Here is a 14,253-nt window from a genome sequence, read left to right on the forward strand (position 1 = left end):
GAGGGTGCAAAGGAGGTTTACCAGGATGCTACCTGGACTGGAGGGCTTGTCTTATGAGAAGAGGTTGACTGAGCTCGGACTTTTCTCCCTGGAGAGAAGGAGGAAGAGAGGTGAACTGATCGAGGTGTACAAGGTAATGAGAGGCATGGATAGAGTCGATAGCCAGAGACTTTTCGCCAGGGCAGGATTGACTGCCACGAGGGATCATAGTTTTAAGGTGTTAGGAGGAAGGTATAGAGGAGATGTCAGAGGGAGGTTCTTCACCCAGAGAGTTGCGAAGGCATGGAATAGTTTGCCAGTGGTAGTCGTGGAAGCGGAGTCATTAGTGGCATTTAAGCGACTGCTGGACATGCACATGGACAGCAGTGAATTGAGGGGAATGTAGGTTAGGTTATTTTATTTTTGGATTAGGATTATTCCACCGCACAACATCGTGGGCCGAAGGGCCTGTAATGTGCTGTACATTTCTATGTTGTATGTTCTATGTTCTAAGATACTGCTTGGCCTGCTGTGTTCATCCAGCTCCACATTTTGTTATTACAAAATATTTGTTCAAGTTTCTCCTACTTCCTTATTTCCTATTGCTAATTTTGCAACTTCACCCTCTTAGGAATCAACACTCACTTTAGTTATTCTTTGTTTTTTATACACTTGCAGAAGCTTTCACCATCTCTTATATTTTTATGTTTCTTTATATTTCTTGTTACTTTTCTCTCAAACTCTAATTTCTTCATCACTACTTTTAGTCATCATTTACTGTTTTATAAAATCTTCCCCAATTCCCTGGGCTACCAGTAATATTTGCAGCAGTGTATATCTCATCTTTCAATTTCATACCATCTGTAACTTGCTCAGTTAGCTGCCTTGCTAGTGGCCCCCGGATCATCAGAAATAGTGGGAGGTGAAGGTGAAGGTGAACTACATCCACTTTGTGAAAGGGATGGCCAGGAGGATAAGGTGGAGTCCATTTCCCATCACAGGCAAAGACATTCCTCCTTCTCTGAACTTCTTGTACTTGGGCCTCCTGTAAATTATCCAGAAAACTGTGAACCTTTAGACCCTGAACTTTGCTGGAAAATACCACTGTCTGTCAGTGAACATGTTGCAAAGCTTCATTAGTAGTGGATGAACGGAGCCAACATATACATACTGCTGTGTGAAGTTGTGTCTGACAAATAATCAAGTCTAGAACTATAGATGAAGGCTCTGATGAAGGGTCTAGGCCCGAAACGTCAGCTTTTGTGCTCCTGGGATGCTGCTTGGCCTGCTGTGTTCATCCAGCTTCACACTATTATCATAGAACTATAAATGCTTGTTTGTTACTTCAGCAAAGATAAAATTATGGTATTTGTCAATTTAGAACAAAATTGCATGCTAAAGGCAGATTTTTTAAAGAAATATGTTTTATTAGTTCAATACACTTTCAGTGTCTTTTTCACACTTTCATCAAAACAAACAATAAGATTCTTAGTTGAACACTTGCTCGCCCAGCTAAACCTAACTCTTTCTTTGTTTTTCCTGATTTGGCTTCTTTCATGTACTTGCCAATCTTGACAGCATTCCATTACAATTATGTTTCTCGATGTAAACAAAATCTACTTTGAAATGAAAACACTTCAGGAATATACCAATTCAAATGGAGGTATTATAACTCAGCATTGGTGAACACAAAACCAGCTCCAGGGGCACAGAATAAGAGCAGTAGCTTGTTATTTGATATTTTAAAATCAGGTGCTGCCCTTTCTTCTTTGGAAAGAAAAGTTCAATTTGGCATTTTCTTCCAAAGCATGCCAGCTTTGTCTATGATGAAGATCTGCTCTGACTCGTACCCTCTCAATGCATTGCTGAAACTCTCCTGTCATTGCATTTTTCGTTGGTTCGGTCACCATCACCAACATCACATTATGAAGACAAACATACTTTTTCAAGGTAATCAAATAATCCTGTGCTATATTAAAATCCTCTGAGAAGTGAAGGACATGCCTCCTTCATCATGAGTATTAACCAGCACCACTCTCTTTGCTACTTTTTGTGTACTGTTAAATTTCAAGCAATTTACTTCAAATAATTAGTTGAATAAACAAGGACCGTTTTGGCAGTGTGCCTTATACACACGTTAAATAACTCAATTTCCTTCAAGAGTGCATCTCTTACCACTGAAGATATTAAGACTGGTCCTTATTTTATGTTCAGACTCCTCAATTTCTCGAAAGTAATTTCGTTGCCACTGTTTTATTTGGTCAAAAAAGCAGCACTAACATAGGGTGGCACAATGGTTCAGTGATTAACATTGCTGCCTCACAGCACCAAGGGCTCATGTTCATTTCCACCATTGGGTGCCTGTCTGTGTGGAGTTTGCACATTCTCCCCGTATCTGTGTGAGTTTCCTCTGGGTGCTCTGATTTCCTCTCAGAGACCAAAGATGTGCAGGCTTGAATTGGCCATGCTAAATTGCCCATAGTGTCCAGGGATGTGCAGACTATGCGGGATAGCCTTGGAAATTGCAGAATTATGGGGATAGGATGGGGGTGGTGGTCAAGGAGGGATGGTCCTTCAGTGGGTTAGTGTGAACATGGTGGGATGAATGTCCTGCTTCCATACTGTAGGGATTCTATTCTATGATATTTTCTTCTGGGTTCATACCACTCATTTAAAATAATTATGAGTGATGGGTCATTCAGATATTGTATGCACAACAATACCAGAGTACCATGCACTTAAACTGTATTTAATTGCAACATCCACCATAAAAACTGCAGTTGAAGAATGTGCAGTATGTACTTTCCAGTCCACAAAACACAGTTTCATGTGTCATCAGTTTCTGGTAAACACTTTTTCATTATTTTGAAACCCTCACAATCTTTTTTTTTATCCGAAAAACCAAGGAAAGGAATTGGGTCCACAAATAGGTGAAACATTGTACACTTCCCTGCACTCTCCCTGTCGCCCTTAATTCCTTGCGAGATCAAGAATTTATCAAATGCCTTGAAGGCATTTAACGTCCCGGCCTCCACTGCACTCCGTGGCAATGAATTCCACAGGCCCACCACTCTCTGGCTGAAGAAATGTCTCCTCATTTCTATTTTAAATTTTCCCCCTCTAATTCTAAGGCTGTGCCCACGGGTCCTAGTCTCCCCGCCTAACGGAAACAACCTCCCAGCATCCACCCTTTCTAAGCCATGCATTATCTTGTTAGTTTCGATTAGATCTCCCCTCAACCTTCTAAACTCTAATTAATACAATTCCAGGAAGAGCAGCTATTCATTGTATGTTAGGCCTATTTGTGGCAAGAGTTACACAGATCAATTGTAATAGCTTTGTGTTATGGTTTAAAGCAAAATGTCATGCTAGTACAATATAAAATATATTAGGAAAGGAAGCTAACAAACTCTATTTTATAAGATATAGCGCATAACTCTTAATATTTTAATGTTTTCATTAAATTCTTCCAACTACCAGTTTGTCTGCACTGCAGTAAAAGTAAGAATTATAAATTTGCTTGGAAGTGAGTGAGTGACGGTTTGCATCAACCACAAATTATTGAGAATAACATTCTGAGGTTTGATATACTTTGAATAGTTACAGCATAGGAGGGGACTATTCAGGCTATTGCATCTCTGCTGACCCTCTGAAGGATCAGCTCACCTTGTTCACCCTCATATTTTCCACCGTAACACTGTAACCATAATACATTCTAGACTCACCACTCGATGTTTGAAAATGTTCACCTTGTGGTGCCATTGTTTCTTTTACCAGTCACCCTAAATCTGTGCCCACTGGTTCTTGGTCCTTTTACCAATGAGAAAAGTTTCTCTCCTTCGATTCAATCCAGATCCCTCATAATCAAGTGCATCTCTATCAAATCTTAAGCATGCCAGGCTGATAGTTGTAAGTTTTTTTCTTGTAGCCAATGAGTACTGGACAACAACACTCTGACAGTGCAGGAGAAAAGGTGAAACAAGAGAGAGGGGTGCAAAATGTAAACATTGTGACTGCCACTGAAGAGGGCGCAATGAAGATCGTAAAGATGGTTGACCACAAGTAAATCAGGGAAAGCACGATGAGGTATAAAGTGTAATAGATATTGAAATGTGTAAGTGGAGGCAAGTCAAATACTCAGTTGCCCGTTGGAAGTCTCAGCCTTACAGGGGCTTTGACTCTTCAAGATTCATTCTCTGGATCACTTCTTGTCTCTACCGTAGATTTGGATACGGTGAGGATAAGACAGAGTCCTGTGCTTGTGCCAGGGCAAGAGTTAGCCGAAGACACACCAGAGAATGCACTGTCACAGTGTGCAGATTCACTCATATCACAAGGGGTTAAACTGGGTGGCACTGGACATTATGAGCATGTTATTGGTGAGCAGGTGAAGGTGACAGAGGCAGAAGCAGGTATGAGCAGCACCCATGCAGAATGAAGGACAGACGCAGCTATGTACAGCTGGATGTAATTGCAGGACCTCAGGATTGACAGGAAAAGAGGCTCCACCTACACTAGCAGCAACAGATAAGTTCCCACACATTAAATTCCCTGAAATAATGCAGAGGCTTTTAAGGCTGAGGGCATTGAACACATGACCTCTTCCATTGAGACAGTAACCAATATCATATGGAGCTATGTAGGTACTGACATTCAGAAAATGCATGTCACATTCTGTAGCATGGACTGGCCAATGGTAGAGAAATGTTTGGTGAAGATATCAGTTACATACTAATTAGTGATCACCTCCAGCCACCTCGGGTGTCTTGCTGACCTATGTAAAACTCTCACTCAATTTTCAAAAAAGTTATTATTACAACCTTAGATGAACTAATCATTCTTAAGTGAAAGAACTATGAATTATGCAAAAACAATTGTGTTCTGCCTCCTATCTAAAGATGCCCTAAATGCAAAGTCATACAGTTATGCAGATTAGAAATAAACCTTTGGCCCATCATGTCAATGCCAACCAACAAAACACCAAACTGTACTAATACCATTTACCTGCCCTCAGTTCACAGCCTACTTTGTCCTGGCATTTTAAGTACTCATCCAGATGCTTATTAAACGTTGCGAGAGTACATGCCTCCATTACCTCCTCAGACAGCATGTTCCATTCTGGGTGAATACTTTTTTCTCATATCTCGTCGAAGCTATTTATTCCTCAACTTAAACTTATGCACTCTGGTCTTAGACATGTGAGCCAGGTCACAATCTACTTTGTCTATGCCTTTCATAATTTTGTACATTTCAATCAGATCCCCACAGAGCCTCCTCTATTCCAAGGAAAAGAAATGCAGCCTCTCTAGTCTGTCCTCATAATTGAGAGTTTTCAACCCGAGCAACAGTCTGATGAATCCCTTCTCCAGGCTAGTTACATCCCTCCAATAGTGTGATGATCAGAGCTATACACGGTGTTCCATCTGTGGCCTAAGAAATGGCTTTATAAAGTTGTAACAAATCTTCCTTGCTCCTATATTCTAACCGGTGAGTAATGAAGGTATGCATCCTGATTGGCTTCTTCACCACCTGTCTATCTGTGCTGACACTTTCAAGGATTTATGGATATCTATACCAAGATGCCTTTGTTCCTAAAAATTACCACTTGGACATTGTGCTAAAGGGCTGATGTTTACCATTGATGGTATCCTGGCATGAGGTACAATTCCATTGCAAGCATTCATGAAGGGACAATAATTATGTCATTTATTACAAGCTCAAATAGGCTACAGAGCCTACTTCATATATTGCCATAGTCTCTGGGCATCACACCCCCACCCCTGTCTCCGAGCATTACCACCCCCACCCCCACCCCCTGTCTCCTTAACTTCATACACTTTCTTTTCCAATTTCACCTTATTTAGGTCAATTGCATTTAACCAGCAAAGGTATCTAGATCCTCTAATGAGATGCGTGGCACCAATGCTTTGGGTAGAAAGTTTGCCAAGTATGTACTACGACGGAGTAAAATGAAAAGTAGATACTTTTCTATTTGACAAGTTTTCTGATTATTGAGAAAAAAACCCAGCAACTACAACCGCCATTCTGCCCTCCTCAGATAAAGGACATTACATAGAACAACAAAAGTAGGGAAATTCAGGTAAAATGATTAAGATGACTGTTTCTAGACATCTAGAAATGGAAAATACAATAGGAAAACATTTAAATCCTTGAGGAGTCTTAGGGATGAACCATGAGACAATATTGATGATCAGTATCATTGGAAAATCTATTTACAAGTTAAAGTTAGAGAACTAAAGGACACAGAATTGTTCTTGTGGACATATGAAGGACTATGAAAAGCAGGAAAGGTAAATACAAAACAACATTTCAAATTACATTGACATTAGGACAAGGAAACACTAGTATGTAATGAAGACATGAAATAGACTTCTAGGTATGCTAGTACCTAGGTGTACCTAGCTAGTATGCTAGGTGGATAAGTGAGCAATAGATTAAAATAGTTTTAACTTCATTTAAATTTGTTTTGTATTCAAAGAATTCATTCATGGGATATGAGCATTGCTGGCTGGGTCAGCATTTATTGTTCTTCCCTAAAAACCCTGGAGAATATATGTTCTTTGAGTGGTCTTTGTCAACTGTGGCAACACATGTGAAGCAGGCACACCCGCTGTGCTAATAGAAAGGAATTTCCAGGATATTAACCCAGAGAAAATGATGGAACATTGATATAGTTCCAAATCAGGTTAGTGTGTGGCCTGGAGAGAAATTTGCAGGTGGTTTTCCCATCTATCTGCTGAAATTGTCCTTCTAAGTGATTGAAGTCATGGATTTGGAAGATTCTGTCAGAGAAGCAATATAAAATGATACTAATCATAACCTCTCATGCTTATCTTACTTCCTAAAAAAAATACAAACATGTGAATTAGCAATAGTAGTGAGCCATGCAGCCCCTCGAGCCTGCTCCGTCTTTCAATAATATCATGTCTGAAGTTAATTTATTGTTGATTAACTATAGCCTCTGCACATAACAAGAATCTATCCATCTCTGTCTTAAAATATTCAAGGATTCTGTTTCCACCAAATTTTCAGGGAGAAAGTTCCAAACAGACGCTCAATTCATCGCATATCCCATTCTTTTCTCATAGTCTAGCAAATGCCTTTAATTATTTCTTGATTTCCTGTTGGAAAGTTATGACTGAATTTGATTCCATTACCCTTTCATGCAGTGCATTTTACAACTCACTGCATTAAAAATCCCCATGTTGAATTCATGGGGAGAGCATCATCAAACTAAATACTTCCAAGGAAATAGTTGAATGGTAGAAGAGAGTTAGAAGGACAATGTGACCTTGAGAGCATGTCATGGATAAAAAGACTGGCCTCAGATAATGAAATACAGGGGATAGGAATCAGCAAGAATGAAGTCAGAGGAATAGATGATTTGGGTTCAGAGATCGGATTACAGGAGATGAAACAGATGTGACTCAATATGGTCATAGAGGGACATTTATCAAGGACACGCAATTTGAAGCCAATTGGTTAGGAGTCAGTGGGGCAGTAATAAGTATTCAACAATTTGTACCATAGAGAACATGGTTTGCAATTTTAATGGCAGAAAGTTTATCAAGAAAAATAGCGAAGAAATCAACACTGAAGATGCTAAAAACCTACATGTAGGTTTTCACAATAGATAATGACTTCAGTGAATTAACAGGTATTGCTCCGGAATTGGCAGACTACTCTCGATCATCAGTAAGGTGATTAAAGGTGTCATCAACAGTGCTATCAAGTAGCACCTACTTAGCAATAACCGGCCCAGTGATGCCCATTTTGGGTTCTGCCAGGGGCACTCAGCTCCTGATCTCATTACAGCCTTGGTCCAAACATAGACAAAAAAACTAAATTCCAGAGGTGAGACAAGAGTGACAGACCTTGACATTAAGACTGCATTCAATTGAGTGTGACATCTTGGAGCCCTAGCAAAACCAGAATCAATGGGTTACAGAGATAGTAGGAACTGCTGATGCTGGAGAATCTGAGATAGCAAAGTATAGAGCTGGGTGAACACAGCAGGCCAAGAAACATCAGAGGAACAAGAAAGCTGACATTTCGGGTCAAGACCCTTCTTCAGAAAATCTGAAGAAAGGTCTCAACCCGAAACATTAGCTTTCCTGCGCCTCTGATGCTGCTTGGCTTGCTGTGTTCATCCAGCTCTATACTTTGCTATCTCAGAATCAATGGGTATTAGGGGGAAGACTTGCTGAAGTCATAGAAAACATATAGGAAGATGGCCATAGTTGTTGGAGGTCAATCATCTCAGTTCCAGGGCATCATTCCAGGAGGACCTCAGGCAGTGTCCTTGACCCAACCATCTTCAGCTGCTTCATCAATGACCTTCCTTCCATCATAAGGTCAGAAGGCTGATGATCGCACAATGTTCAGCACCATTCATGACTCCTCAGATATTGAAGTAGTCCATGTTCAAATGCAACAAGATCTGGATGATATCTAGACTTGGGATGACAAGTGGCAAGTAACATTCACACCATGCAAATGTCAGGCTATGACCATCATGAACAAGAGACAACCTAATCACCACCCTTGGCATTCAACAATACTACCATCACTGAATCTCCCACTATCAACATCCTGGGGGTTACCATTGACCAGAAACTCAGCTGGACTCACCACATAAACATAGTGGCAACCAAAACAGGTCAGAAGCTGGGAATACTGTAGTGAGGAACTCAACTCCTGATTCCTTGAAAACTGTCCACCATCTACAAGGCACATGTCAGAAGTGCATGGAATATTCCCCACTTGCCTGGATGAGGACAGTCCCAACAACACTCAAGAAAGCAGCGCGCTTGATTGGCACCACATTCACAAGCATCCACTCCCCCCACCACTGACGCTCAGTAGCAGCAGCAGTGTGTACTATCTCCAAGATGCACGGCAGAAATTCACCAAAGATCCTCAGACAGCACCTTCCAAACCTACACCCACTTCCATTTCTCCTCCAAGCCACTCACCATCCTGACTTTGAAACGTATCACTGTTCCTTCACTGTTGCTGGGTCAAAATGCTGGAATTCCCTCCCTAATATCATTGTGGGTCAACCCACAGCAGGTGGATCAAGAAGGCAGCTCACCAGCACCTTTTCAAGGGCACCTAGGGATGGCACAAATGAATAAAAAAATGTAGCCAGGATTGTTGATGAAATCAGCACTTTAAGTACTGCAGAAAACTAAACTGAATGTCATCAGTTTTGTCATAGAATCCTTAAAATATGGAAGCAGGCCATTCAGCCTATCAACACTACACAGATCCTCTGAAGACTATCTCACCCAGACTTCCCTCTACTCTATCCCTGTAAACCTGCACGTCCCCTGGGTAATCCACCTAACTTGCACACTATGGGTAATTTTGCATGGGCAATCCACCTGCACATCTTTGGACTGTGGGACGAAACCCACGCAAGCACGGGGGGAACGTGCAAACTCCACACGGTCACCCTAGGATGGTAATCAAACCGGAGTCCTTGACTCTGTGCGGCAGCAGCGGTATCTACTGAGCCACCATGCCGTCAACATTCTTCCGTAGCCCTTTGCGCTGATGAGAAAACACCAGACTATAGAAATGATCAGCTCATTGGTAAAAGCATAACAAATTCACATTGCATAGGATGAGAAATGCCATCAATTCCTGAACTACACAAGAGGTGACTGAAGAAACATGAGGAACAATCATAAAGGATGCCTTACCACAATGTTACAATATTAGAATAGGTAAGAACAGACATGGACATGAGACAGTAAAGGATAATGTCATGATCATTCATGTCAAACGAGTGCTTAAAGGTGGCAAATTAGATTTGTAATGACTGTTGTAGACACAGGAGATCAGAAGCAGCTAAATTCACAAGCTCGCCAACACTCAACTAGAAGTTCTGGAACAATTCATTGTGGAAGAGGTGAGCAGGTTTTTTGTTTGGTATTTACACAGTGAAGACATCTGAAGGGAAAGGTTAGTGTAGAAACAGAACATTAGTTGTTGTTAAGCAAATCTGATCATTTATCTTAATTATATGAATATGAACCTATGTCAAAACTGTAGTACTGGTGAAGAAAGAACAAGCTTCCATTTACATAGCACCTTTCATGACCTCACAACGTACCAAAATGTCTGATAGCCAATGAAATACTTTTGAAGTTAGTACAGGAAATTCTCTACACGATAGAACTGAAGGTAACAGCTACACAAAGAATTCCGAAGTAATTTACCCAAAAGAAGGATTTGATATAAGTACAGATGCTCAGTCTCCACAGATTGATAATTATGAATTGTGAAACCCCAACACATGATCAAAGGCAGTAAGCTTGAGTAACCAGTTCCAAATGAAGCCCTTGGGAGCTTAGTTAAATTTTTACCATCTCTTTAGGCAATAAGTAGTGTAAACGTTTCCTTTCATCCACCTTTGATATTAATTTATGTGTTTCCCTGAACAGGCTTAAACATTATTTTAAAACAGATCAAAGGTTTCAGGGTGAACATGCAGGAGTGAGCACCAACCTTTTTTTGCTACTTTATACATACAAAATCCTTCAAAGCCTTTAGTGTTTTACAGCATCAGTCTATTTAATGCAATAGCGGCATTTAATCTTTTCTATGTCCTAAAGCAATGATATTTTCAGTTATTCATAAGACCCATTTTAAATGTGAATGATAGAATTAATTTTTAAAAAAATGTACTTCAGGGCCTGATAACATATTAGAAAATCATATTTTTACAATCCAAAATATGTTATCTATTCAAGTTTAACTCCTTTATGAAAAGCAGCATGCAACTTTATTCTCATTTTAGTAAAACTATTTATCTCTCTCTATCTAATTAATTCTTAAAATCATAAATGACTGTGCCTAATGATAGACTCCTCATAGATTTCAATGCATGTGATGCATTTGCACTGTGAAGTAAAGGTGATTTTAAAATACATTAAGTCATTTCATAAAGCCACTTAAGTTCTCAGAGAAAAGACAATTTACATTAAAGAAACTCAACCTTTGAGTTTTATGGTGCAATTGTCTAACCTTGAATTTAGTTATGGATTGTGATTACACTGGCTTCAATTCTATCAGTTTCAGTTAATTTTGGCAAGTCACCAAAATAACATTTTAAAACGTCTGTCAGTCAGGGGAGAGTTACATAAAAATCAATGGACTGTTATCTCTTTAAACTGATGTCTGTTTTAGCCTAAAAAGAGCTTGAGACTTCCTACTTGGGATTAAGATGTAGGAATGACTCATTTAGACCTCAGTGTAAACAGACTGTGTACTCTGCTGGGATAGTTATTGTAGCATGAGGTGTTTGGTCTGATTGGGTGATATGCTAATGAGACTCAATATATATTGTAGGAAATACTGCAGTGTCTCAAGATCTAATTCTCTCTTACAGCGTTTTGGGGAATTAGGTTAACAGCAACAGTCAGATTACTATGTGCATATATTGATAGTTGTTTCAGCCCAGCATTATTTGATTCACTCTCTACATCTGAAATATTTAAGCTAAACTATAGAGGTGGTGAAATAATTTCCATTTCATTCACCATCAATATCCAGCAATTCTATGTCAGACACGGCTGTAGAATAAACATATCCTGCTTTTTCTGCTTGAACAATTGCTTGAATCTTCAGGTCAGGAGCAGAGTGGGTGGGCACATTGCTATCCATGTTCAAAACTCTGACCTCAATTTTCTGCACTGGAGTCTTTGGGCAAATCTTCCCAAACTTTTCCCCATTGTAACTGCCATTTTCATGCCTGATAATAACTATGATTCCAGACCTGTAAGAGTTGAGATGTTTGGGGGCTGGGGGTGAAGTGGGTAGCATCGTGGAGGAAGTGGTGATGGGGAGTGTGGTGTAAACAGGAGGATTCCTGGAAGGGGTGGAAGGGAGACTTGCGAAAGGGAGGCAGAATCTGGGAGGAGGATGTGGATGAGGATATACTGGGAGAAGTGGAGATAGTTAAGGGAACCCACATGGGCCCAATTTATGATAACAAAGTATGGAGCTGGATGAACACAGCAGGCCAAGCAGCATCTCAGGAGCACAAAAACTTTTGTGCTCCTGAGATGCTGCTTGGCCTGCTGTGTTCATCCAGCTCCACACTTTGTTATCTTGGATGCTACAGCATCTGCAGTTCCGATTATCACTGGGCCCAATTTATGCCTGCCTCTTCATAGGATACGTGGAGCTGTCCCTCTTCTGTTGCTACACTGGCACTATTCTCCACCTCTTCGTCCGCTACATTGATGACTAAATCGGCAGTGTCTCATGCTCCAACAAGGAGCTTGAACAGTTCATCAAAATTGCTAACACCTTTCACCTGGACCATCTCTGATCCCTATTTCTCCTTCTTCGACTTCTCGGTCTCCATCTATGGTGACCGCCTTGAAACCGACATCTATTTCAAGCCCACTGACTTCCACAGTTAACTAGACTGCACCTCCTCTCACCCACCTTCCTGCAAGAATGCGATTCCCTACTTCCATTTTCTCTGCCTCTGTTGTGACTGCTCCCAAGATGGGGCATTCAACTCCCACATACCCAGATGTCATCTTATTTCAAGGACCATAACTTCCCCCCTTTGGTGGTTGAAAATGCTCTCGACCACATCTCTTGCGTTTCCTGCACCACTACATCCCCCCAATAAAAAACAAATACAGAATCACCCTTGTCCTCACATATCAGCCCACTAACCTCCATATCCAATGCATCATTCTCTGCCACCCACAATCCGCCTCCACAACCAAGGATATATTTCCTTCCCCACTCCCATCTGCCTTTTGTAGGGACCACTTTCTCCCCGTCTCCCTCATCCACTCCACACTAGCCCCACCAGTCCCGACACCTTTCCCTGCAACCTCAGAAGTGCTTCACCTGCCCCAACACATCCCTCCTCACCTCCATTCAAGGCACCAAACAAACCGTTCATATCAAACAAAGGTTCACCTGCACATCCACCAATGTGGTCTACTGCATTCGCTGCTCCCAATGTGGCCTCCTCTACATCGGTGAGACGAAGCGGAGGCTCAGAGCCTGCTTTGTAGAGCATCTACATTCTGTTCACGTCAAACAACAACACCTCCCAGTCTCGAACCATTTTAACTCCCCCTCCCACTCCCTGGGTGACATGTCCATCCTGGGCCTCCTCCAGTGTCACAATGACACCACCCAGAAACTGGAGAAGCAGCACCTCATATTCCACATCAGGAGCCTACAAGCCGATTCCCTAAATGTAGATTTTACCAGTTTCAAAATCTCACCACCCCCGCTCCCTGCCTCATCCAATGACCAACCCTCACTCTCAGCCCCACATCCTTGACCTGACACAGCCTGTCCATCTTCTTTCCCACCTATCGACTCCCCCCACCTCACTGACCAATCTCCTCCAATGCTTACCTGCACTCACCTATCACCATCCCACCTACCTTCCCCACCCCACCCCTCCTCTCTCTATTAATTTTAGAGCTCCCTTCCCCCTCCCCATTTCTGAAGAAGGGTCCCGACCTGAAACATCAACTTTCCTGTTCCTCTGGTACTACCTGGCCTGTTTTGTTCCTCTAGCTCTACAGTTTTATCTCTGTTTTATCTGGGACAAGTGGAGACCTGTTTGCAGGTGGGGCAAGGATGTATCTGAAGCAGGAAGGTGTTTAATCTAAATAATAGAGCACCTAACTTTTCAACCTGGGTTGAAGCCTCCAGGATTAGGCAATTAGGCCACAATCATTATTAATTTAGTCTCTGACAATTTAAAGGGACCATATTGATGATAATACCTGGAGCTTCATAGGCAGTATTGCTGCATGCAACTTAATTGGGACCACAAATTTCAGTGAGCAACCCCACTGAGGGTTACGACTCACTGTTTGTAGCTGCACCTTGGAGCTGGTGGTAGGTGAGTTGGGAGGCCTAGTGTTACAACACAATTCCAGTGAGGCTCCATCCCTTTCACTTCACAATCTTATAGGTGCACCTCCCTTCAGGCCTGCCTTCAGTTGAGTGAAATAGGTTGTTGGTGAGTAGGGTTGTAAACTGGTTTTAATTCAAGGTCCCAGGCCATCAAATCCTACAGTTTCAATGCTGGCTCACCTCCCTCCCATATATGTGACACTGCTCATGTCCCTTCTCAATAGTGCTTACCATCTTCCTGATGCTGCTAACTTTCCTCCCACATTTTGGGCACTGCTCACCCTCACTTGCAATCACAATACTACCCAACCTGGAATAGCAATATCAAGAGTATCAGTT

The 14,253-nt window shown here is 41.5% G+C and overlaps 1 protein-coding gene across 2 annotated transcripts in view; it reads right to left on the reverse strand.

Moving 5' to 3' along the window:
- The window catches only part of LOC125462823 (leucine-rich repeat-containing G-protein coupled receptor 6), a 248,235-nt gene that overhangs the window by 75,974 nt on the left and 158,008 nt on the right, over window positions 1-14,253 (reverse strand). The window lies entirely within an intron of this gene.

Source organism: Stegostoma tigrinum, chromosome 21 (assembly GCF_030684315.1).
Source record: "Stegostoma tigrinum isolate sSteTig4 chromosome 21, sSteTig4.hap1, whole genome shotgun sequence".
NCBI lineage: Eukaryota > Metazoa > Chordata > Chondrichthyes > Orectolobiformes > Stegostomatidae > Stegostoma > Stegostoma tigrinum.